Source organism: Cryptotermes secundus, unplaced genomic scaffold (assembly GCF_002891405.2).
Source record: "Cryptotermes secundus unplaced genomic scaffold, Csec_1.0 scaffold693, whole genome shotgun sequence".
NCBI classification, from domain to species: Eukaryota; Metazoa; Arthropoda; class Insecta; order Blattodea; family Kalotermitidae; genus Cryptotermes; species Cryptotermes secundus.
Window position 1 is genome coordinate 1,021,402 of NW_019722434.1, and position 22,342 is coordinate 1,043,743.

Sequence of the window (22,342 nt, forward strand, 5' to 3'; positions counted from 1 at the left end):
GAATGAATTCAGAAAATATACATGGATAAAATATTTTGTATCAGATTTTTTGTTATAATGGCAGTCGATGAAGATTAATGCCTCCTAGTAAATGACACCACATACTGTGATCAATGGCTTCCAAGTCTTGGAAGAAACCATTTCCCCCACCTTCTAAAATGAAGCGTCAAATTCTTTATACACACATTGGTACCTACTTGATAAATAACACGGCGTCATTTAACATAATGCATAATCTCTAAATGGAGGCTATGCATTCCCCTGAAACATTGGTAACCACTTACCATACTGTACGACCTGTACTATGTCATTAGCCGCAACACCATACAAAAAATCTCATAAAGTTATCATATCATCTAACCATCTAACTACGATAGCATAACACCAAATTTCACGGATTACTCAATTTCGAATGGGTATATCCACAGATCAGTACCATATATTCCGTCACCATTCGTTAAAATGCGCGCATGTTGCGCATTTATTGAAACGAACAATTTTCTCTAATAGTTCCGCATAGTGCCCAAAGATGGTAGGACAATCAAATTGCCTGAATCAACGTTCCCGATGCATTTTAGAACATACCTGACGTCAACGAAGTGACGTCACGTAGCATATCGGAGTGTGATATATACACTACAAATGAAGCGACGTCAAAATTAATTACAACAGGTCATTGGTTTTTTTTCCATCTCAATTAATTGTATGGTTAAAAGATGTTATAAGATAGGCATTATACCTGGATCCAGGGCTTGCAGGAATACCTAAGAACATTAATAATTTTAAAACACTACCAAAACAAATAGGCAAGTCGCAGTTGATTTATGCATGTCGTTCATGGCTTATAAATTGATAAAGCTAGATTAATATGAGTATGGGAAATATATTTTAAAACCCTCGATGTTTCTGTGTTGACTTCAGCAAACTTCGATTCGCAAAGAAGAATCCTAATTAGTCTTATAGCCAATTGTTTTCTGTTCAGCTTCAAATCCTGATGCAATCTCCAAATAATAAAACTTTGTGAGGAATAAATAGATGCTATTAGTGTAAAACAGATATATTAGGTTTCACTGTGATTCCTAACATGATGTTCAGTTTTGGTGTGAATTAGATACATGTAATTTCAAATCATCCTCTCGAAATTCGTTTCGGCTATCGTCGATTTTACTACATGTGACGTCATATAGCTACGGGGTTTGCAAAGTTCAGTAGAGGGAAGCCGCACCCTACCCAGATAGTGGTCTGTAAACAGTTATTGCAAGAACATTGTTTTAAGAGACAATTACTATTCAAATTTGTGTTGTATGACTCCCTGACCCACATAAAATCATCAGGGACGTTTTCAAATGTGAGTATTCCTATTATTTTGTACCGTTGTTTTGCGAGGTGTGGATTGTAGTCTGCAAACGGCGGAGGGGGACTGGCAATCTGCAATATACGTATTTTGGAATCCCAGGTAAAATACGGTCTAATGGTTGTAATTATGTACTGCGTAATGTTTGTATATGTATTTAGCAAATATTCGGGAGTATATAATTCATATGTGCTAAATAATATTTGCATGAAGCCATTCTGAAACTGTTTCCAGTTGGGCCTGCAGACCGTCATGGCCGATTTCTTAAAATTGAATTCTGTCAAATGTTCCCATTTCGGATTACTCCTTCAGTGTTTGCAGTGTGTGTATAAAGTTACACAATAAAATGAAGCTGTAGTTATATATTTAATAAGATGTGGTTATTAGCCAATGGCTAGTGGATACGATTGCCCCTTATATCGTACTTAAAGTGAGGTTATAGAGGAAACCACGTATTGGAATAACAGAAATATTAGAATCCCCGTCGGATCATTGTTTCAATTCATATACAGTGGTTCGAATTGCCATAAGGAAACACAGATGGACCAATAAATACTCGGTGGAACTGTAAACATCAAAGTGTGAGAAATAGGGTGGAGACTTCTTGAGCAACTATAAATCAGTTTGTGTTGATGAAATTACTCCAGGTGTGTCACAGATTGAGGGATCACTGAACCAGAACAACCGTGGCTTTTGTTTTTGAAGTATAACATGTTTGTAAGTAAGCCATTTGTCAAATTTATGTTAATTTATATGCGGCTAGAATATGAGGATTTTTTAAGTATTAAAACCATTGTTTTTACTTGAAAAAGCATGCTGCTTTCTCATTACCTGAAATTACCAATGTAACTGCTTTATAGGAAACCCAGTCCATCAAGAAAATATAATGATTGATGTGCCTGAAACATTAAAGTAACTCTCTTTCCCTTGATATCTTCATGACCTACATTTTTTCTCTGTATTTATCATAATTTGTTTTGTTATTCCTTGTCTCCATTACTGTGGAGGAATAGTAAGTTAGCACCCTCAAAAGACTCTGTGAAAGATTTATTATTTATATAATGTGATGTTTGCCATTCAGTTCTCTGTACGGTGGTGTGGGATTAACCCTCGGAAGTACTGTGGTGATTATGTTCACCATCTACTTTAGCATAAAGTGGAAATTGAGTTTTTAAATATTATTAAGATGAAATTCAGGTGTCATGGGGTTGAATTAGGGATTCTTTGTGGTGTCCATTTTCAGTTGAGATGCAGTGTTTTTTCTGTAAGTTAGGAACTGAATTTCTAAATATTATTTAGACGAAATTCAGGCTTCAAAGGACCAACTAATGGGTTTTTCTTATGTATTTTTTAATTTTCTATAGTATTTAGTATCAGTGACACTTTTTGTGTAAAAACACTGTACCTTTTAAATTAAATTGTAAGATAAATTTTGTGCAAGATATAGGTTGAGAAGATATGAGGAGGGAAATATATTTAATTATTTATGTAATGACTCTGTTAGTAGTTATTAAGCATAAAATCATTGGTTGTTAATGAATTAGAAGTGATGTGGAAGGAAGTGGTTCATGGCCCATTTGAGGTATATTTTGGCATCTTTTTCCCTGGATGGGGTGAGGAAAGCCATGATAAACCTGTCAAGATAGACAACTGTTTGGCCTTTCAGCTATGAAACAGGAGAGCTGAAGACTGAAGCAGGACGCTCCTTCAGAAGACATGAATGAATTGAACAGGTTCAGTCTTTTATGATGATGAATTTTCAGGTTGCATCATTAAATTGTTCAGGCGTTGAATTTGTTACTGTAAGTGGGTCAGAGTTCTGAAATGTAGGATTAAATGCAATGAAGAATTTAAATGATTGCGTGGAATATTATGAAATGTGGACAGGAATTGTTTTCATGACGAGAAAAAGTAATTCGTTCGGTAATTTCTGTGTTTATCTATGTCTTTTGACCACTGAATAGTATCTGCACCACTCACTCAATATGAGTGTAATAATGTTTCTGAAGAGTGTGTCAGGAGATGCGAGGTTCTACAAGTTTGAGTATTGAGTCTGGGTGGGTAGGTTCCATCGTTTCGGAGGAATGTATTGTTTGCATGTTCATTACGAAACCTGGAGCAAAATCAGACTACATGATGTCACATTCCGGAAGACTGTAGCCCGAAAGTGTCTGTGGGAGTATTATGTTGCTGTTATGACAGATGTCAAGAGATAACAATTGAATAACAAATAGTTCATAGGTTTTCAGAGCTGCATGTTAGGTACAGTATTCTTTACTGCTAACCTGTGGGAGCTTACAGATTGTTGTGTGCGCTAGTGCAGGGTGTGCCAGGTGTCATGGTCAAAGGGTTAACTTTTTTGCCGCCAGCATTTATGTGATGTGGTGACCCCAAAAGGTTAAGTCTAGTGGTGACACCTAGACTTGGTGGGGAGCCCAGAGTTGAGGTAGTTCAGTTGGTATAGTGGCACTAGACTATGAGCTGGGTGATTGAATAATCCCAGCAGTGTCAGAGGTGTTCAGATTGGCTCTGGGGCTTACCAAGCCTCCACTGATTTGACACATGGAGCTCCTTCCATGGGGGAATAGTGGTTGGTGTGTAAAACTGACCACCCACCTTCATCTAGTGCTGAGGTTGAGTTTGTGGATTTACACCATAGCTCCCCTCTATGTCTTCATGGCATGGGATTTAGTTAAGCACAGGGACAGCCTCAGATATTCAACTTGAACTGTGAAGAGGTGGCAGCAGAAATTATTTTGAATTGATATTATCAAAAGCCAGGTGTAGAGTGGTGTGGTGGAAGTGTTGTAAACTTGTGTTTTGGAGGTTCTTCAGAATAAAGTTGATGTGACAACTATTTTAACAAGTTTCATCAGAATTCATTCAGATGTTTCAGAGATGAAATCTGTAGATAGGCAGATACCTCTTTATCAAGCATCCTTAAGTAATGCATGATGTCATTTCCAGATATCAGTGATACATATAGTAGATAAATTCTAGAACAGTGGAAGATTTTCTTTGAATAACCAAGTCAAGGAAGAAGAGGTGGGTGGGACATTAGCACATATGGGGGAGAGGACAGATATGCATACAGAGCCTTGGTAGGAAAACATGAGGGAAAGTGACTACTAGGAAGACCTAGGCATAAATGAGAGGGTGATACTAAAGTGGATATAAGTGGAAATAAGATGTCCAGGGGTGTGGACCAGATTCAGCTGACTTGTGATAGGGACTGGTGTCATGCTCTTGTGGACATGGAAATGAACCTTCAGGTTACATAAAATTCTGGAAATTTCTTGAGTGACTGAGCAAGGACTCAGCTCCGCGGAGTTAGTTAGCAGGGAATCTTTTGATAGTGTGTCAGTACTACATGTGGATGCTGTTTGTTTGGCAGACGGTTTGCCTAGTTTGAATGTCATGATGAGCCAGGGCAGCTCGGTCAGTATAGGCAGGGATTGGACTGGAGCTGGTCTTTCTGATTCTGTTGTTATCAGTCAGTCTTGTGGCCCAGGCTACAGGATATAGGATTGTGGTTTGCTTGCTTGCAGGGGCTAAAGATTTTTCTCAACAGCATCAGACCGGTTCTGTTGCTCACCCAGCCCCCTATTCCTCCGGGGGTAAGTCGGCTGGGCATGAAGTTAACCACGCCCTCGTCTGCCACTGAGCTGAACAGTGATATATTTCAACCCCCCCTTTACATCTTCATGGCATCATACTTACACTTTTCACACTTTATGGATGCATAACCACAAGGAAGACCAAGGCGTAGGTGGGTGGACAATATTAGAATGGATCTTAGAGAGATAGGATGGGATGGTATGGATTAGATAAATCTGGCTCAGGATAGGGACCAGTGGAGGGCTCTTGTGAACATGGCGATGAACCTTTGGGTTCCATACAGTGCTGGGAAATTCTTGAGTAGCTGCAGAATTGGCGGCTCCTCAGGAAGGGCTCAGCTCCATGTGTAAGTAAGTAAGTATGGATGCATAATGTACCTTGAAATAGGCGCAACAGAAGACATTGATCTAGAGGTGAAAGTCCTGACTTGTATTTCGTGGATGCTCGGTTGGAGTCCCAGCCGGGGCACTTGCTATCATGACAGGGGTTTTCGTGGTTTACAGAGGCCTCCAGGCAAATGCTGAGATAAAACACCTGGATTATGTCAGGACCACTTCCTCCCTGGAGTCCCAGCCGGGGCACTTGCTATCATGATAGGGGTTTTCGTGGTTTCCAGAGGCCTCCAGGCAAATGCTGAGATAAAACACCTGGATTATGTCAGGACCACTTCCTCCCGTATTCTTTCGTTGTCATCGCATCATGCAGCGCTGTATTGTCTCCACGCAGAAAGCGTTGTTCAATAACTTTCGAAGAAAGGAATTCTGTCCACACCTTTACAGTTTCCGAAGTGCAGTCGTCCTGTCATCTGGCAGACTGCCAAACAGCCACTCAGTCTGTGGAGTATCGTGAAATAACAAACAGAACTGCATGACCGATAAGGTCCATGCTGCAGTGAACCTTTTAGTGCCAAATCAAACGTAGAAGCTATCCCAGTAACGGACCGTGGAGGCCCATATGTTTGTGAGACGTCGAGGCTTTCACATTTTCTAGACAGTCGGCTCACAGATGGCGGTAAGGTTGTCAGCCTTACGCGCCGGCTCTCCTTTACCCCCCCAGGAAGATTCCTCGTACTCATTTGTTAGGGGTTAAGTCGACCCCAGGGCCATAGTGCTGCTGGAAATATAGATCAATTGAAAAGTCCATTGACCTCATCGGGAATCGAACCCGCGACTTTCAGGCTTGTAGCGTAGTTCCTCACCACCTACGCTGCCGCGCTACCCGCCAAATCAAACGTATAGAACAAATACCTTCTTTTGTTTATGGAATCCCATGTTAATTTCTAATTTGCATCGGTGAATTGCCAGAGTTTGGGTAGCTCAGTCGGTATAGTGACTAGGCTGCGAGGTGGACGGTTCGATTCACAACTGAGACGAGAAATTTTTCTCAGCTGTACAGCCCACTGAGCCTCTATCGAATTGCCACGGCGGGCATTGCTCCTCGGGGAGTAAATGGCCAGGACGTGAAGCTGACCACTCACCCCCATCGAGCTCTGAGGTTAAGAGTGTGTATAGTTATACCATGGCTTCATGGGATGGTGCTTGATTCAGCACAGGGACAGCTGTTTGCCGGCGAGGCGCAGGAAATAATTGACTTGTACCGTCAACAGATGGCAGGAGAATTTATTTTTAACTGACATTATCGAACGCCAGATATAGACTGGTGGAGCGGTAACGCTCTACATTTGTATTTTCGGAGGCGCTCGGTTCGAAACTAGACCGTGACACCAGCTATGTTTAATTTCTGGCCCTCCAGGCAAGTCCCGCGATAATCCGTTAATTGGATGACAATAATTTCCTTGTAAATCCTCTCAAATTGGTCGTTCATTTGTCTGAGTTGCTGACAGCCCCTTAAAATAACGTGCGAGGTGCAGATGTTGCTCATTTGGCCTGAATGCGGTTAGTGAGGTTTTGTGTATGTGTCGGTTATAGTAACAGGGATTGTGAAGGAATGTTGTTGGAGTGGAGTGTAGAACTGGTCCCCTTCTGTGCTGGCGTCACATCCTTTTGTTACCATACAGGATATTACGACACGCAGCGTCGTCTTAAGCTTATCAAATGCCGAGTGCTTTGGTGCTGTCCGCCGTACGTTTGATTACCCATACGCCCCTTTGGCTTCGCTGTGCAACATACGCCGTCTGCTGCCGCCCTTTAGTTCGTCACCAGAATCAGACATCAGCCTTTTCCGGATATTCAGTAAAAGTAAAAGGACTGCATGTTTGTAGTCCTGGCAGCACAGAGTAATCAGGGGTTATGATTGTTAGCTTATGGCCAGCGGCCTCCGTAGTCTAGAGGTAACGTTCCCACCTCATGACTCGTGGTACGCGGGTTCAAACCCGGCGGAGGTCGTGGAATTTTTAAGGGCGGAAAAATTCAGGGAACAAGTCCTCCGGGAGGGACTTTAAGCCGTGGGTCCCGTGTCGTAGCTTTGCGGCACGTAAAAGGACCTCATATTTGTAGATTTGTAGATGGCTGCAGGGTATGTGGGGAACCTCGTGCTTTCGCCCTTACCCTGAAGATGGAGGCAGCACGTTCTTCCGAAACGTCGGTAAGAATCTGCCGGTTTGAACGGCACAATAGTGAGGATAGCAAATCTCCACCGTCGGGAGGTTACTCAGAGTAACTTTTGTAGATTACATAACCTTAAAATGAGGGAAGCGAAACTAATGTGTTCCTCACTCTTATATCCTGAAGATGGAGGTAGCACGTTCCTCAGAAACATCGGTGAATATGTGCCGGAGGACTGTGATCCTTGGGGTCACTCCAGTGAGAACGTCAGACTTGAGAGAGAAAAAGAGACAGTGAGGAGAGAGTAGTTGAGTAAAAGCCTGGAATAGTTTAGTGGGACAGTCACACAGAGTAACGAAATTGCTAGCAGGTGGATGGATCTGTAGTTAACTTACGCGATCATGTTGAAATTTCGTGACTTTTAAGCTTTTGTCGCAAGATGAAGTAGCAGAGTCACTCTGAGAAATTATCTCGTAAAATCTCGACACCGTAGATCCGTGACGTCATTTTGATGAAATTCCTACCCCGTCACCATGTCACTATATATATAGTGACATGGTGACTGGGAAGACATGACGGTATAGTTTAACAATAAATGCAATCATCTGCTACGCATTGACCGGTAACCTGCAGCTGGTTTCCGCCGCAACAAGAGAGGGGAAACTGTATTTTCTGTTGGGTCCGACGTGAGGCTATAGAGCGAGCACGAACTAGACGTAGTCAATCGAGAATGTGAGGGAGTTACGGCCATGAGGAGTAGTGAAGGGATCTCCAGCCAGAGAGGACAGGAGCCGTTGAACAGCGGAAGCAGATCCGTTACCAGGTAACGACTGGCGAAGACAGAAGGTATAGGGGAGTGTTGTAGTGAGAGGTATAGTTGCAACTTGTAAGAGGTCAATAAATCCAATTACCAATCCAAACCCTGTGTAACAAACACGTGACGTCCTCCGGAGTTCCAGACAGCAGTCGTAATTGCGGGTTGGAAGCTGTGAATCGTATCTTGAAATGTTAATTTTATCAGATTCTTGTTTCTGAACAAATGCAGGCTCTTGCAGTTACAAAATAGTTGATGGCTGTCTGTGTCTGCCAATTCCCTTACCCAGCTATGTATTTTTAAAGATACACATAATATTATTGCGAATACATGTGAAGGGGTCTATATAGCTACGGGCTGGACAGCCGGGGTTCGATTCCCGCCAAGGGCAAGATTTTCTCTTCTCCATTGTTTCCAGATCGGCTCTGGGCCCCAATCAGCGTCCTTAACAATGGGTACCAGGAGCTCTTTTCCCGGAGTAAAGCGGCTGGAGCATGAAGCTGACGCCTCCAGCTCCCATATGTCTTCATGGCGTGGCGCTTATCTAATTAAGCGAAGGGCCAACTTTACTTACGTAATCTTGATTTCTTGGTGTCGTTCCCAGGTATCTGAACCGTGGACTTGTTATACGTATTATTAATCATTATAATGAAGATACGTGAAAAGGCATGCACTTCATTTCCTCTGCTTCAATTCTGGACCGCTTCCCTTACTGTTAGGTAAGGCAACTTTGGGGAAGAGAAGTCAATGAGATATCTGGCATGTTTATGTTGGGTCCCCTCGCGTGTTGAAAATAGAGTCAAGCGGACAGCAAGCGGAGCCGTCTGTTTCTTGCTTGTTCCACTGCTCGACTCAGAAGGTGGGCAAAACGCATTCCTCCGAACCTGCGGTCCTTCCCTGAAGGGTCTAAACATACCTGCATGTGCAATGTCCAGAAGATTAGCGTAGGCAGAATTTGTTTTTAAGTACTGAAGTTCTTACCAGAGTGAGAAAGTACGGTAGTTGTAATAGGCATGTGGAAGTAGAAATCTTCGTTAATTGTACCCGGAACTTGGCGAGCGGGTTCGCGTAGCGGTACCACCCTGGACTCGTGTTCGGGAGGCACTCGGTTCAGAGTCTTGATCGAAACACTGGCTGTACTGACTGAAGTCTGTCGTTCTTTTCCTCAGTTCCTCCAGGAAAGTGCCTGCCGCTTCCTTTCAAATCCGTTCAGATACATCATCCACTCGAAGCTGTGTAGTGTAGGTACTGAAGCCACCAGCCCAGTCTTGCACCCGGAACGTATGTAAATTCAGTACATCCTCGCTGATCCGGTGTAATTGGGAGGTGGAGGTCGTCCGGATTAGTGAAGCAAAAGATAGCCCTGAAACAGAAGAAACTAAGCACACAAATAACTGGAGAATTTAGTGATGTGAGTAATGCTCATGAAAATGAAATATCACTGTAGAGCCTTTATTTAAAACTATAAAAAGACGACACATCTGTTCGTCGATAGAAGCCTCAGCAGTTGCACCTTTTTATGAACGTAACAGTGCAGGTTTGAAGGAACTGTCTCAAGTTTTGTCTGAACAGACCAGCGGCTCATCTACCTTCCTAAGTGCCACGTGTCTTTCGAAGTGTGTACCCAAAGTGTGTACCCAACTGTGAACAGCATTTTTCATTTTGTCATTTGATCCGGATTAGCGGGTGTTTACTGTATTCCGCTTCTGTTTCGTAAACTGGACGTTGTGAGAACAAGGAAGGCGTTTTGCAGCGGTTACAAAGGCAGTTGGGGCAGTTCGTTTATCAGCGCCATCTGTTGGTATTACTCTTTTCTCAACGGATTTTCATATCCGTTTCCGGAAGGATGACTGCCCTCTTCGCGGTTGTGTTTCTTGAAACGAACTGTAGAGAACATACGGCTCTGCGGATGCGTTTTGACGTAGGCGAGCGAGTTTTCTGTTGCTTGCCCCATAGCGTCACTTCCTCAGTTGAAACAGTTGCCCAGGCACGACGCTACTGTGAATGTGGAGTGTTATGGTCACGAAACTGGAGTTGGAGCGAAACTTATGGAGAAACGTGTGATACCACGAAAAAGCATTATGTATACAGGGTGTTGGGAAATTCTTGATGAGCATTGAGACGATAATACTGCTTGGACGAAATCATGTAACGATGATCTTCATAAATTGTACTGTAATACTCGTATGACAGAGTAATATTATTAGATGATGGATTCTGCAAGGAAGGGAGTGGACAAGACTTGTAGAACGCGTAGAAGTAGTCGTCAGCTGACAAGTTGAAGGGAAGAGACCAGTTGAGTGAGACTGGCGCTGACTGGGCGGTAATATTAGAATGTGAGAACGTGTTCTCACGGCGATGAGTCTCTGCTGGGATGTGACGGTCTGCAATTCGGCAGATGGGGGAACCTGCGGCCTCCATCCGGCAGACATCACGGCGTCACAGCCCACAACACCGTAATCAGCGATTTTATTCGTAAGGTGGCCGGTTGGGGTCTCGACCGGGACACATTGTTCTGACTGACACGCAGATGTCTGGATAAAACCTCAGATTTGGCCACGATCGCTTCCATCCACAGCCTGTGATACAGCGTCGTTAAATGAGCAATGAGTAAATAAAGACTACAGTCTTTAATACGTGTATATTATAAATGATCTTAAAGATATTGGGGTGTGAGAATTTGGCCTCGATTGATCTGGTTCAGGATAGAGTTTACTGGTGGACTGTTGTGAACACAACACAGCCTCCGAGTTCCATAAAACGCTAGGCCGCCCAATAGCTCAGGCGGTTAGTCGGTGGCTTCCCACCGCGGCGGCCCGGGTTCGAGCACGGGTCCAGTCCTGTGTCATTTGTGGTGGGCGGTTAGGTTTTCTCCGAGTACCTCTGTTTCCCCTGCCAGTCTTCATTCATCTACCATCTGTTGCTGGTACAGTGGGGTCAGTAGCGGCCGCAGTACCGAATTACTGTCAGATCATGATAGAGAATCCAGCGCTTAGGTTGGCAGTCCTGCTGTAGTAGTACGAACATTTGTAGCGGCCCAGTCAGTCGGCGAGCCTGCCGGGAGCGTATTTCGGTGCAGTTGGCAGTGGGGTGTGGCGGTGGTTGGTGCAGATATGAGTACACCTTGTGGACTGATGATATTGTGATCGTGGCGTAGATTTGAGCGTCACCTGTGAAGAGAAACACTTCCAGGATTCGAACGGAGTACACCCATAGGATGAAGGCGCACATAGGATTGTTAGAGGAAGTGTTTGCTGTGTTTAGGAATGCCCAGTGAATTGAACAGTTGAAAGAGGCTAGATAGTGCGTAGGCAGAGTAAGGCCAGAAGACACTCCGAACTGTTGGTGCCCTTACTCTGGTAAGTGGGCCAGGCTTTCTCGAACGCTTGTAACACAGTGGAACCCATTGTTACTCGTCCGAACACATGTCATCACAGTGTGTGTGTTTTGTACGGTAAACAGCGATCATTTCCATAAATAGCATTAACCGGTTGGTCGTTATGTTTTCTGTGAGGTGCGAACTGAAATGTACATATTACCCAGATGAACTACAAGTTTCAGAGGCGTATTTTGACTTCATGGACTGAATTTTTGGAAGCACACAGGATGAACACCCCCTGTTGTTTCATTCTGATTTCATTTGTTGCGGTTTGTTTCTCGCGTTGAAAGGCGCCCCAAAATGTCTCCCGTGTAACAGTATATAACGATTGTCGCGGTTCTCTCTGTAATAATTTGTTTGTGATTTATTCCAGAGCGCTGTCAGTATCTCAGACTACCGTCGGATTGTAGGTTGTGAGGAGTTCCGTCTTCTGGAATACGGACAACACGGCGTTGCGCTTCACATACCGTCGAAAGAATTAGGAAGAAAGTGTATGTGGCCCAATTTGGGGCAGTCCCGGCCTTGTTTTGCCGCGAGGGACTGAGGAAGACAGAGATTTAGAAGTGGAACGTCCTCAGAATGCGAAGCGCGAACAGTAATCATTGGAATGGGAGGTCGGGGATGTTTAACGAGCCCATTTAACGAGTAATAAAAGACCAAATCAGTTGATATCGATATGTGTGCTGCTGTTAGGTGAAATGACGTGTGTTCGTATCCCGAGTTGGGTGTTGTTGGTCCGCTGCTGGGTGTGAACGAACATTGTGTTGCTTGTAATAACCTGAAATAGAAATTCATTTCCTCCGTCACACGAAACACGGCATGTATCGGTAACAACGACCAGCCGATTGGTGCCGTATAGGGAGATGAGATGATCGCTGTTTATTGTGAGAGCCGCAGGCAGCACATAAGTACCCTCTTTGGCAGTATGCATTTGTCTAAAGCGTCTGTGTATGTCATCTTGAATGGCAGTTTTATGAAGAAAAGCCCCGCGTGCTTAAAGAGATCTGTTTGTAGAAAATGTAACTAACCCATGTAACAAACGTTGCGTACGATATGTTTAGTGCTGTGCTGCTAGCCAGCTCTGTGCATCGCGTAAATCTGGAGTGTAGACCTGAATGAGATTTAGGTGTATACTTAATAGTTCTCGTCTGCTGTCCAAAACCATAAAAATTAGAATATACAGAACAATAATTTTGCCCGTGGTTCTGTATGGGTGTGAAACCTGGTCTCTGACATTAAGGGAGGAACATAGACCGACAGTGTCGAGGAGAATATTTGGACCGAATAGAGATCAAGTGACAGGAGGTTGGAGAAAACTGCATAATGAGGAGCTTCATAACTTGTACTCTTCTCCAAGTATAATTAGAATGATCAAGTCAAGGAGGATGAGATTTGCAGGGCACGTAGCACGAATAGGAGAGAAGAGGAATGCATATAGGATATTGGTGGGGAAGCCACAAGGAGCGAATCACTAGGAAGACCAGGATGTAGGTGGTGATAATATTAAAATGGAGCGTAGAGAGATAGTATGGAGTGGTGTGGACTGGATTGACCTGGCTCAGGATATAGACCAGCGGAGGGTTCTTGTGAACACAGTAATGAACCTTCGGATTCCATGACATGCTGGGGAAATTCTTGAGTAGCTGTGCAACCGGCGGCTTCTCAAGACGGGCTTAGCTCCATGTAGTGAGTTAATATTCTTTGCAGAATTTGTATGTAACAAGTACGGCTTGATCTTAGAGCCGGCGCTTGGCTGCTGACGCATTGACCACTCAGGACACTTTTATGATAATGTAAATTGGGTGTAGAATTCATTTCGTTCACTACAGTAGGACCACAAGATGTCAACAGTGAAGGTAGAATTTCAGTCAGCATTACAATGTTTTGAGTAGGTATTGCACTGTCTGCCGTTGCCGAGGAAAGGTACCTCTAGTCTGTTCTGCTGTTGTACTTATGGGAGCCGGGATAGCGTTGTCGGTATAGCGACTGGCTACGGGCTGGATGACAGAGGTGCCCCAGTTCGTGTCCTAGTAGGGGCAAGAATTTTCTGTTCTTCACAGCGTCCAGACCGGCTCAGGGGCCCACCCAGCCTCCTATAAAGTGGGTTCCGGGGCCTCTTTCCCTGGGAGTAAATCGGCTGGGGCGTGAAGCTGACCACTCACCTCCACCTGGTACCAAGGTCCAGAAAACTTGGATCTGTACGTCCACTTCGTCTTTGTGGCGTAGTGCTTAGTTAAGCACAAGGAAAAAATTTCTTTTTAATTAATTTATTTTTGCTGTTATACATTGTCAGGCCGCCTTTTCAGAACGTTTTCCTGTCAGTAGGGTGCATATTCAGTGAAATCGTAGCTTCGCTGTTGAGTGGATTGGCATGTCGGTAATGCTTTGGACTCGTATGCCAGAGGTGCTGTGTTGGAATCTCGTCCGGGACACCGGCTGCTCTGACCGACGGAATTTGCCTTCAGTGCCAGAAATAAACAGCGTAAACTCCAGTCTGGGAAAGATTCGAAGGAAGACAAAGTTTTGCGTTGTTTATTTCTGTAATTGATGCCAACTCCGGGATAGTACCTTGCTTAGGTAATTATAGTTCCCAGTTCAGCTGTCACCCTTCAATTTTACAGTATAATCGAGATATTGACAGCGGTGTACAATAGCCAACACATAATGTCCCTCAAGGGCTGTAGCTACGTGTAGGAACTGGCAAAATTTACTGTTGGATTTTCATCGACGATTGTATTTATACAAGGAAAGTGGTTGAGGCACTATGCTACAAGTTGGAAGGTCTCGGGTTCGTTTCCCAATGAGGTCGTTGGATTCTTTAGTTTACCTAGTGCTTCCAGCCGCATAGTGGCCCTGGGGTCGACTCACCTTCTAACAGAAATAGGTACCAGGAATACTCTAGGGTGAGTCTGACAACCTCAGCGCCATTTGTGAGACGATTGTCAAGAAAATATGGGAGCCTGTCTGTCTCAACCCGATGGGCCTCCAAGGCCTGTGAGAGATAGCTTTACCTTTTTCAGATGGTTTGTAACGGTAGTGTGATATATTTATTGTTTTACCTTTATAGCTATACAGGGTGATTCAGAATTACGTCATAAGTAATAATTTCACATCGGGTCGTTGCATTGTATACGGACGTTATGTGGAGCTTGTATGTATATTTGTGGAATGCGTCAGTGATCCCGGTCTTAAGTGGACCGTGGACGACTGCATTTGAGTGTCAAGGGCGTGGGGGTCCATGTACGCCTAATATATCGAAATTCTAGAACATCGTGTGCATGGATTGCATTAAAGAAAGGCGCGCCTATGAAGTGCCCAGTGACACGACGCTCGGTATCTGAGCCGTGTAGGTTTGAAAGGTAATCTGATTGATGAACTGGAAAGGATTTGGGAGCTCTTGTCATGACCCGGCATGTGTGTCTAGGGAATAGGAAAACTACGAAAAACCTGCCAGGATAGACGGTGTCTCGGCTGGGATTCGAACTGAACACCACCCGAACACGAGTCTACAACGTCACCGCCAAACTAGCCTGCTCAGACCGACATGGTTCGACTCTTTACCTAGACGACAAAGTGGCGAATGCTAGGATGACTGATAAGTTAGTACGGATGTGGAGGGAAGCGGTCCTCACCTAATCGACATACTGCTCCGGAATTTGCCTGGAGAGACTGAGGAATACCACGAGAATCTGAGGATAACGGGTGTCCCGGCCAAGATTCGAAGCTAGAATCTGCCGAATACAAGCGTAGAGCGGCCCTGCTCGTCATAATCTGTTAATTGAGATTGTTAAATATTTGTATAATATTAAAATTGTGGATAACCAGGTTGTGGGTGTGTGGATAGGGGTTGGTGTTAGTTCTGAGGTGTTCCGCTGCGTTATCGATCTCAGAGGCAAGCCTGGGTCACCGCTCCGTGACGTCAAGAGTGACGTATTACCAGTTTCGTCATTGATATTCCTAACAAACTCATCTGCCTCATCCCAGTTTCCTCCCGATTTGTGTCCGTAAGCTCTGCGCTTTGTTTCTTGTTCGACTCCTGTGTCTTGTGATCACTGAGGCCTCGTGTTCCCAGCAAACTTTGAAGCTGCACGTCATTGCTGGACGCTTTCCGTGCCTTGTCTATCTGTCTGTGTCTGTGACGAGAAATTGAGTTGTGTATAAATTATGTTTGAGGATGCCGTCAGATAGTGACGGAAGGCCTTCGTCGTTATAAAGTTGCTAGATTCTGCTTTCTGCACCCGATGGGACGAAAAATCGTCACACTGGAGACCTCCTGTTCCGTAAGGCTGCCTACCCGAGGTGTGACTACACTTGAGTATGGTTTGGACGGAAAAAGGGAGGTTATGTCGGCATACGTGATTCAGGAAGATCGAGCCTGAAGGAAATGCCCCGGAACCATTTTTATTCAGATAAGACGAGGCGAAATTAACGAATTTAACCACGTTAGGCCAGCCTATATCCAGTCCCGGCTTTTAACCCTTTTAAACTTGAAAGCACAGGTGTAGAGTAACTGTATACCCCACCTCCTTTAGCTTTAGAAATACTCCCCACTTTACGGGCGCAGTGCATTTATGTCTTTCGTTTGATTCGCACAATGAATGGCGACTATTTGCCTAAAAATCCTTAACCGATCGGTCCTTGTAATGGAGAGGCATTGCGTTTTCGGTAATGTCGAATTTGGGTTTTTAAATATTACTGAGGTGAATTCCAGGCTTCAGAGGGTTAACCTGACGGTAGCCGGACTGCCGTGTCAGGATAACTGTGTCGCCCTGAAGCTGCTTCATCTCGTCTCCAGACCTCGCCACAAAAACAGCCGAAATGGATGTCCCGTGATTTGGTTTCGGACTGCATCGGCGAGTATCGACTTCATTCATATCAGGCCTTCCACGGCCATATTGTTTAGTCGACTCTGTCCCCCCCACTCTTTTATCCGCCCCCTGTCTCCATATTCTGCTTTTTTTCTCTCTCTCTCTTCAATTCACTCTTTCCTTGAAAACATCTCTGTAAGGGCCGCTGTTTCCGCACTCTCTTTCTCCAGCCTTGCCTCCCCCTTCCTGTCCTTCCCCAAATTACCCTACCCTTGGAGATGGCCCTTTTTACGGCCAAATGCTGTGCACACCGTAGGATTCACGGTTCTCACAGCGGCCGTCTTGAAGAATTCTGTGTTCGCGGGACTACAAAGGGCCGTGCATACTGCCCTTATGAGGGCGCCAGTTCTGCTCTCTCCAGGAACTCATCGGCCCTAAGCTTCCCCCCTCTGCTACATCCGTTCCACCGTCCTTACCGCGTGCGTAGGACACAAGCGCCTCGGTTCTCCGCCCACTTCTCCCATGTTCTAGACCAGCACAAACGGCCCACTTCAGGGCCAGACTGGTTCGCTCGGCCTTGTCAGCCAGTGGGTACTGGCGGTTCATTCTGTGCTACGGGCGAGCCAGCGGGAACTAACTTGCTGTCATCTATTTCTCTCCTTCCGTTCTGCTTTCGTGCTGGTGTCTTGTCATATTCTTCCGGCCTGAAGATGGAGGCGAAACGTCGATTGGCTTTCAACGGATTACAGAGCGCCATATTCCAGAGGATAGAACTTCAGCTGTTTACATTATTCTTACTGCTGTTAGTTCGCTTGGGGCCTCGGTCCCGGATTCCTGCCCCCCCATTTTCGTACCATGGGCATCGCCAAGCCAAGCATCTGCTTTGCGTTAGATTTTTGGAAAGAGTCAAACTAAAAAAAGGAAGTAAATGTACGAGATAGTAGTACCAAAATTAGAATTATTTGAAAGATGTTCTTACCTGATCAGCCAAAATAGCCATAAACGTCCTAGACGGGCGTCTGCAAACACATTTACTTGAAGAAGATGCCGGCGGCGCCTGTGGTTCGTAGCAGCGTTTTCCACGCACGGTTTACCATTGTGCAATGAAAATGGAAGCAGAAGGTTACTCCAAAACGTTGTTGACGTTCTACCAGACTACACGGCATTAACCCAAGACCAGACGGAAGGATGCGACCTGGAGACTGGGTTTGGGGAGGGCGAGTGGCTCCGCGCAAGTGTGTGCGCGCTTGACAGTACCTTGGAATTTGCGATAGCGTTGCAGTGCTGCAGGCAGATGTTCGTCAGATGTTAATACGGCGGGTTGCGGTGGCCGCAGCCTCCGTAGCAGGTTGCGCAGCTGCGGATCCTGTTTACGACCAGCTGAAAGCGATCTGCTGTTTTATACGACACCACACGATACGGCGTGTGGTGAAACTGTGGTACGTTTTATTGGGTCATGTACTCACGTGTTCTGAAGACGGTTAGAACTGAATGAGTTGACACTGCGCGGGGATGTTGCATGCAAAGTTAGGCGAGTGTTTCCACGGATTTCCCAAGGCCTTTGAGGCATATGTTGGGTTAGTACTTCCGCTTTCCTTCTAAATCCGTCCAGTTCATCTTCCCCAATATTTAACGCATCAGTTCCTTCTCCATGTTCTTCCTTTTGTCCATCTCCCACGCCTGTTGCCTCCGTACCTTCTTGTCCACCTCGTACATCTCGTCACCTTTTCCATGTTTTCCTTGTTCTTAATGTTTGGTCGTGTTCCGTGTATCCCATTGACATGAGCTCACGTTGCCTGCGCCTCTCTGGCGTCTCGTCATAGCCACCGTCGTCATGTGGCGACTTGCACCGTTGCATCTTCATTGTGAGGTTACGAGATTCTATTTTCGGCATGCGGGGATCTCGCTGCACCAATCTGATTGAACCCAGACGACAGGAACTGATACGTAACACGAAGATCTGTGTGTGCCCCGAGCCCCTCGCTAAATATTTGTCGAAGCGAAATTCGTTTCGAACAAATGCTGTAGAGATAGTTGAGTCTTGGACTACCGGGATTCGATTCTCGGCAGAGCCAAGAGGTTCTTCTCTAACTGCATAGCGTCCACACATGCTGTGAGGCTCACCCATTCTCGTACGCAGTGAGTACCGGGTGTAAAGCGACCCATGGAGTGACGCTGGCCACTCACTTCCATCCAGTGCCGAAGTCAAGAATGGTTTATGGCGTGGTGCTTAATTAAGTAAGCGCAGGGACAGCCGTACCCGCAAGTTTTACGGTTTACAGGATAACTAAAAGTGAGCAAACTTGACGCAATTATTATGTTGTGCTTACATTTGCAAAGTTGTTACCTCCGGTCTCATGTGGCGCGCATTTCATTACCCGCCCCCGCATTCATCGGTTGCAAGCTGTGATGCGTGTGGAGTTGTGTAATCGGCTCTCTTCCCATCCGGCAGAGCGCCTGCATCCCAAGGGCAGCGACTTCTTGCCCTTCCGAGACGAGTCGTGGGGTGTGTGGCTTATAACCAGGGCCCGGATTTTGATGACCTGAAAATATTTAAAAAAGACCTACTAAAATATGACTCAAAAATGTAATATGCAGGGCCCGGATTTTGACGACCTGAAAATATTAAAAAAAATGACCTAGAGGAGAAAAGAAAGAACACTTCCCTTGCATGTTATTCACATTTCAGAAAACATATGAAGAAAAATTCCCTAAAATGGCCAAAAATGACAAGAACACCTCTAAAAGTCCAAAAAATTACCCCCAAAATGAAAAAATTACAGAAAAATTGCCTATAAAATTTACATTTCTGTAACCAGGAGCTCATATCCGAGATTTATATATTTAAGAGCATCGCATAGGATACAAGGAAAAGAAGATGACATGTCATCAAAATCCGGGCCCTGGTTATAACAGTCTTAGGTACAGCGCGTCACCTACCCTTCCACACTGTACCTGCAACCACAATACTTAGGCGATACCCAGAGGCCAGGTATAAAATAAAGCTTGTAATTTCGTCGGCGGTTGTCAGCGTTTCAGATTAACCTGTTGCCTCCATATTCGGGGCAGAAGTGAAGATGGAAGCAGTGTGTTCCTCCGAAGCGGTGGAACTGCGACCTGTTTATTTCAGTTTCTCCAGCGGGTTGATGTAGCGGTACAGCTTTGGAATTGCGTTCGGGAGGTGCTGTGTTCGGATCTGAGCTGGGGCACGCTCCAGTTATGTGCCTAGGTACTGCCTGGATTCCTTCCAAGTCCCGTTCGGTTCATGATTTACTGCCAGCCTGCCATTCGGCGCTATGTAGACCTTGCTGCTGTCACAGTGGAGCAAATTAGCTGAAAATAAATGAGAAAATTGAAAACGCTGCGACCGTTCGAAACCTGAACGCACTTTCTAGTTCACAGCAAACACTGCCCGCACTAGGAAACCGGCTGTTTCACTGTTTATTATGAGACTCGCATGAAAGACGTAAACACACTGTGTGGCTAAAGTGCAGATTTCTTTTTATGTTGAAACACGCTTTGCGCATAGTTGCCATTGTTGTTTAAGGGACAACACCATGAATCTGGTTACTTCTGGTTTTCCATGATGGAGGAGTCCCAGGAAATGGTTGTGATACGAAGGGAGACGCGGCCATGCGACATATGAACAGTTATGTCTTCCGTCTGGTCCGGGAAAGCATCTCCACAGCTTCATGCTGCCCTTTCACCAGATTACACTCTGTATGTCCCAGAAGACAGAACTATATAGGCACCCTGTGGGAGCCCCAGATCCGACGCGTTGACGTGGGGCTACGATCTGATGACGGAAACAGGCTTGAACTCGTTCAGGCAACGCGGTAACTACATGTGTGCTACCTGCTTGAACACTAAAACACCAACAGTACTAACCGGTTGGCATTTGTTATGGAGGCGTCGTGTTTTCTGTGAGGTACGAACTGAATAGTGTTATCTTCATGGCTTTAAAAGGATTAAAGCGGGGCGTTTGCGGAAATGAATAATCGTTTGTAGTCGAGGCAATTAGTTGGACATTCCAACCTGAAGATGGAGGTGGCATGTTTCTCCGAAGTGGTGCCACATTTCCACCTATCACCACTGTGAAAGCCTCGGCTGGTTGTATTTCGTTTATTGAACGTCTTTTGCGTGAAGAATTTCATATGAACTTTGAAGATGGAGGCAGCATGTCCTCCGAACCGTCGGTATGCTCCTGCAAGACCTTCCAGGGTCATCGCAGAAGACCAGAGCGGGAAGTGAATAACGGCTTGGTCCGGCTTTCAGGCCACTCTTAATGAAGGGACCTGTGTCTAGTGGACGCGAGGAAGTTCTGCTGTCCCGCCAGTTCCTCAGTGCTCGAATGCTGCTTCCTGTATGCGCCCGTTTTTAAGCCTTCTGCTGTTAGCATGTTTCCATGGTAACGTAAGCACGCTTAAACTGTAAGAGACGGCGGTGGACTTTCTCTTCCTTACCTGAGGAGCACCAAACGTATAGAACAGGGGCGAGTGTGTAGCATGGAAGGGGTTTAAAATGATTTCAAGTTCAGTCGGTTTGGAGCATGGACCGTCTCGCCAGTCGGGCGGGCACTACAACTGATCAATAACTCGAAGGGATGCATCCCAGTGTGTTCCCTTTCTGTGTTGTGTAGATCTGTCAACAGGTGTGGCTGTTTGATATTCCTGTCTGTGTACGCAGACGATAAACACAGGCTGCCGTCTGGCTCCGAGAAGACGTAGAAGCAGAAGGAAGGGTGGTAACACATCGTAAAGAAATGGGGGGGGGTGAGCTCTACACCGGGGAATATGGGTTATATTCCCATCTAGGCCAATATAACTTTGCCTTTTCCGCAATGTCCAGGCCGTCCCTGAGGCAGACACAGTCCCCCCGTCCAGTGAGTACCGGGGTTAATGTGGCTGGAGTGTGAAGTTGACGAGTCACCTCCATTTAGTTCCGAGGATAAAAATAGTTGGAGCTATGCCACCATTCCTGCATACGTCCTCGTGACGTGGTGGTTAATTAGGCCTTTGCCTTAAAGAAGTGTAATGAGAGGGTGTGATTTGGATTCATGTGGCTCAGGGCACAATGGCGGGTTCTTGTGAACGCTGTCATGAATCCTCGGATTCTATAGAAGTCAGGGAATTTGACTAACTGGGCTACTGTTAGCTTCTCAGTAAGGAATCCACCCGTTTTAAGTTGTGTTTCGTGCACGTACAACTGTTTTTCCAGGTATGTGTCCATGGTAAAGGTAAAAAGACGAAGCTAATCTGTAACAGGGTGTGCAAGCCCATAGGGTTATGAGACGTCGAGGCTTTCACGTTTTGTAGACAATCGGCTCACATGTGGCCGTGAGGTTGTCAACCTTACGGGCCGGTACGACCTTTCTTTTTGTGCTTTCATTGGGGCTAATTTGTGGGCACTGTGACGCAGTCGAAACTGCAGCTGTGTGCGTGTCCTTTTTAAATTGTGGTTCATAGGCGTTTTGTGACGTGAGCTGAAAAATAAATAGCAATAGAAATTCGTATAATGCCGATATAAATTCACAGAACGATAGCCTCGGACGTTACCTTCCCACGGCGACCTGGCGCGCCACGTATTATCAGTTGGCTGCGAGTTAAGGTTATACTCGGTATTTATCGCGGTTGTGGAAATGAAGGGAGAAGTTTCCCTGCAGGGATCGAACTCACGCTAACAAGCGCGCACTAGCTTGGGGTTGCCCGAGGGTGAAAGCAAGAGACCACCCCCTTAAACACGATATGCGCATGTGCGACTCCAACGGATAGGGAGGTAATCCTGTGTAGTTGGTGATGAACTCGATGGTTCAACTCCGCTAATAGCAAAGCCAACCAGTGGACGCAATCCAGAACCAGTTTCATA

General features: G+C 45.5%; 1 protein-coding gene across 5 annotated transcripts in view; it reads left to right on the forward strand.

Moving 5' to 3' along the window:
- The first annotated feature begins 1,200 nt into the window (after nt 1-1,200).
- LOC111861445 (guanine nucleotide-binding protein G(I)/G(S)/G(T) subunit beta-1) overlaps nt 1,201-22,342 on the forward strand; it is a 42,228-nt gene continuing 21,086 nt past the window's right edge. For 2 of the 5 annotated variants that reach the window (XM_023846018.2, XM_023846024.2), the window contains exon 1: nt 1,201-1,348. The gene's annotated coding sequence lies outside the window, so the exon portion shown is untranslated. Of the gene's footprint in view, nt 1,349-1,437; nt 1,457-11,358; nt 11,650-20,384; nt 20,406-22,342 lie in introns of those variants that run through there. The other 3 variants (XM_023846023.2, XM_023846019.2, XM_023846022.2) reach the window with 3 other exon arrangements.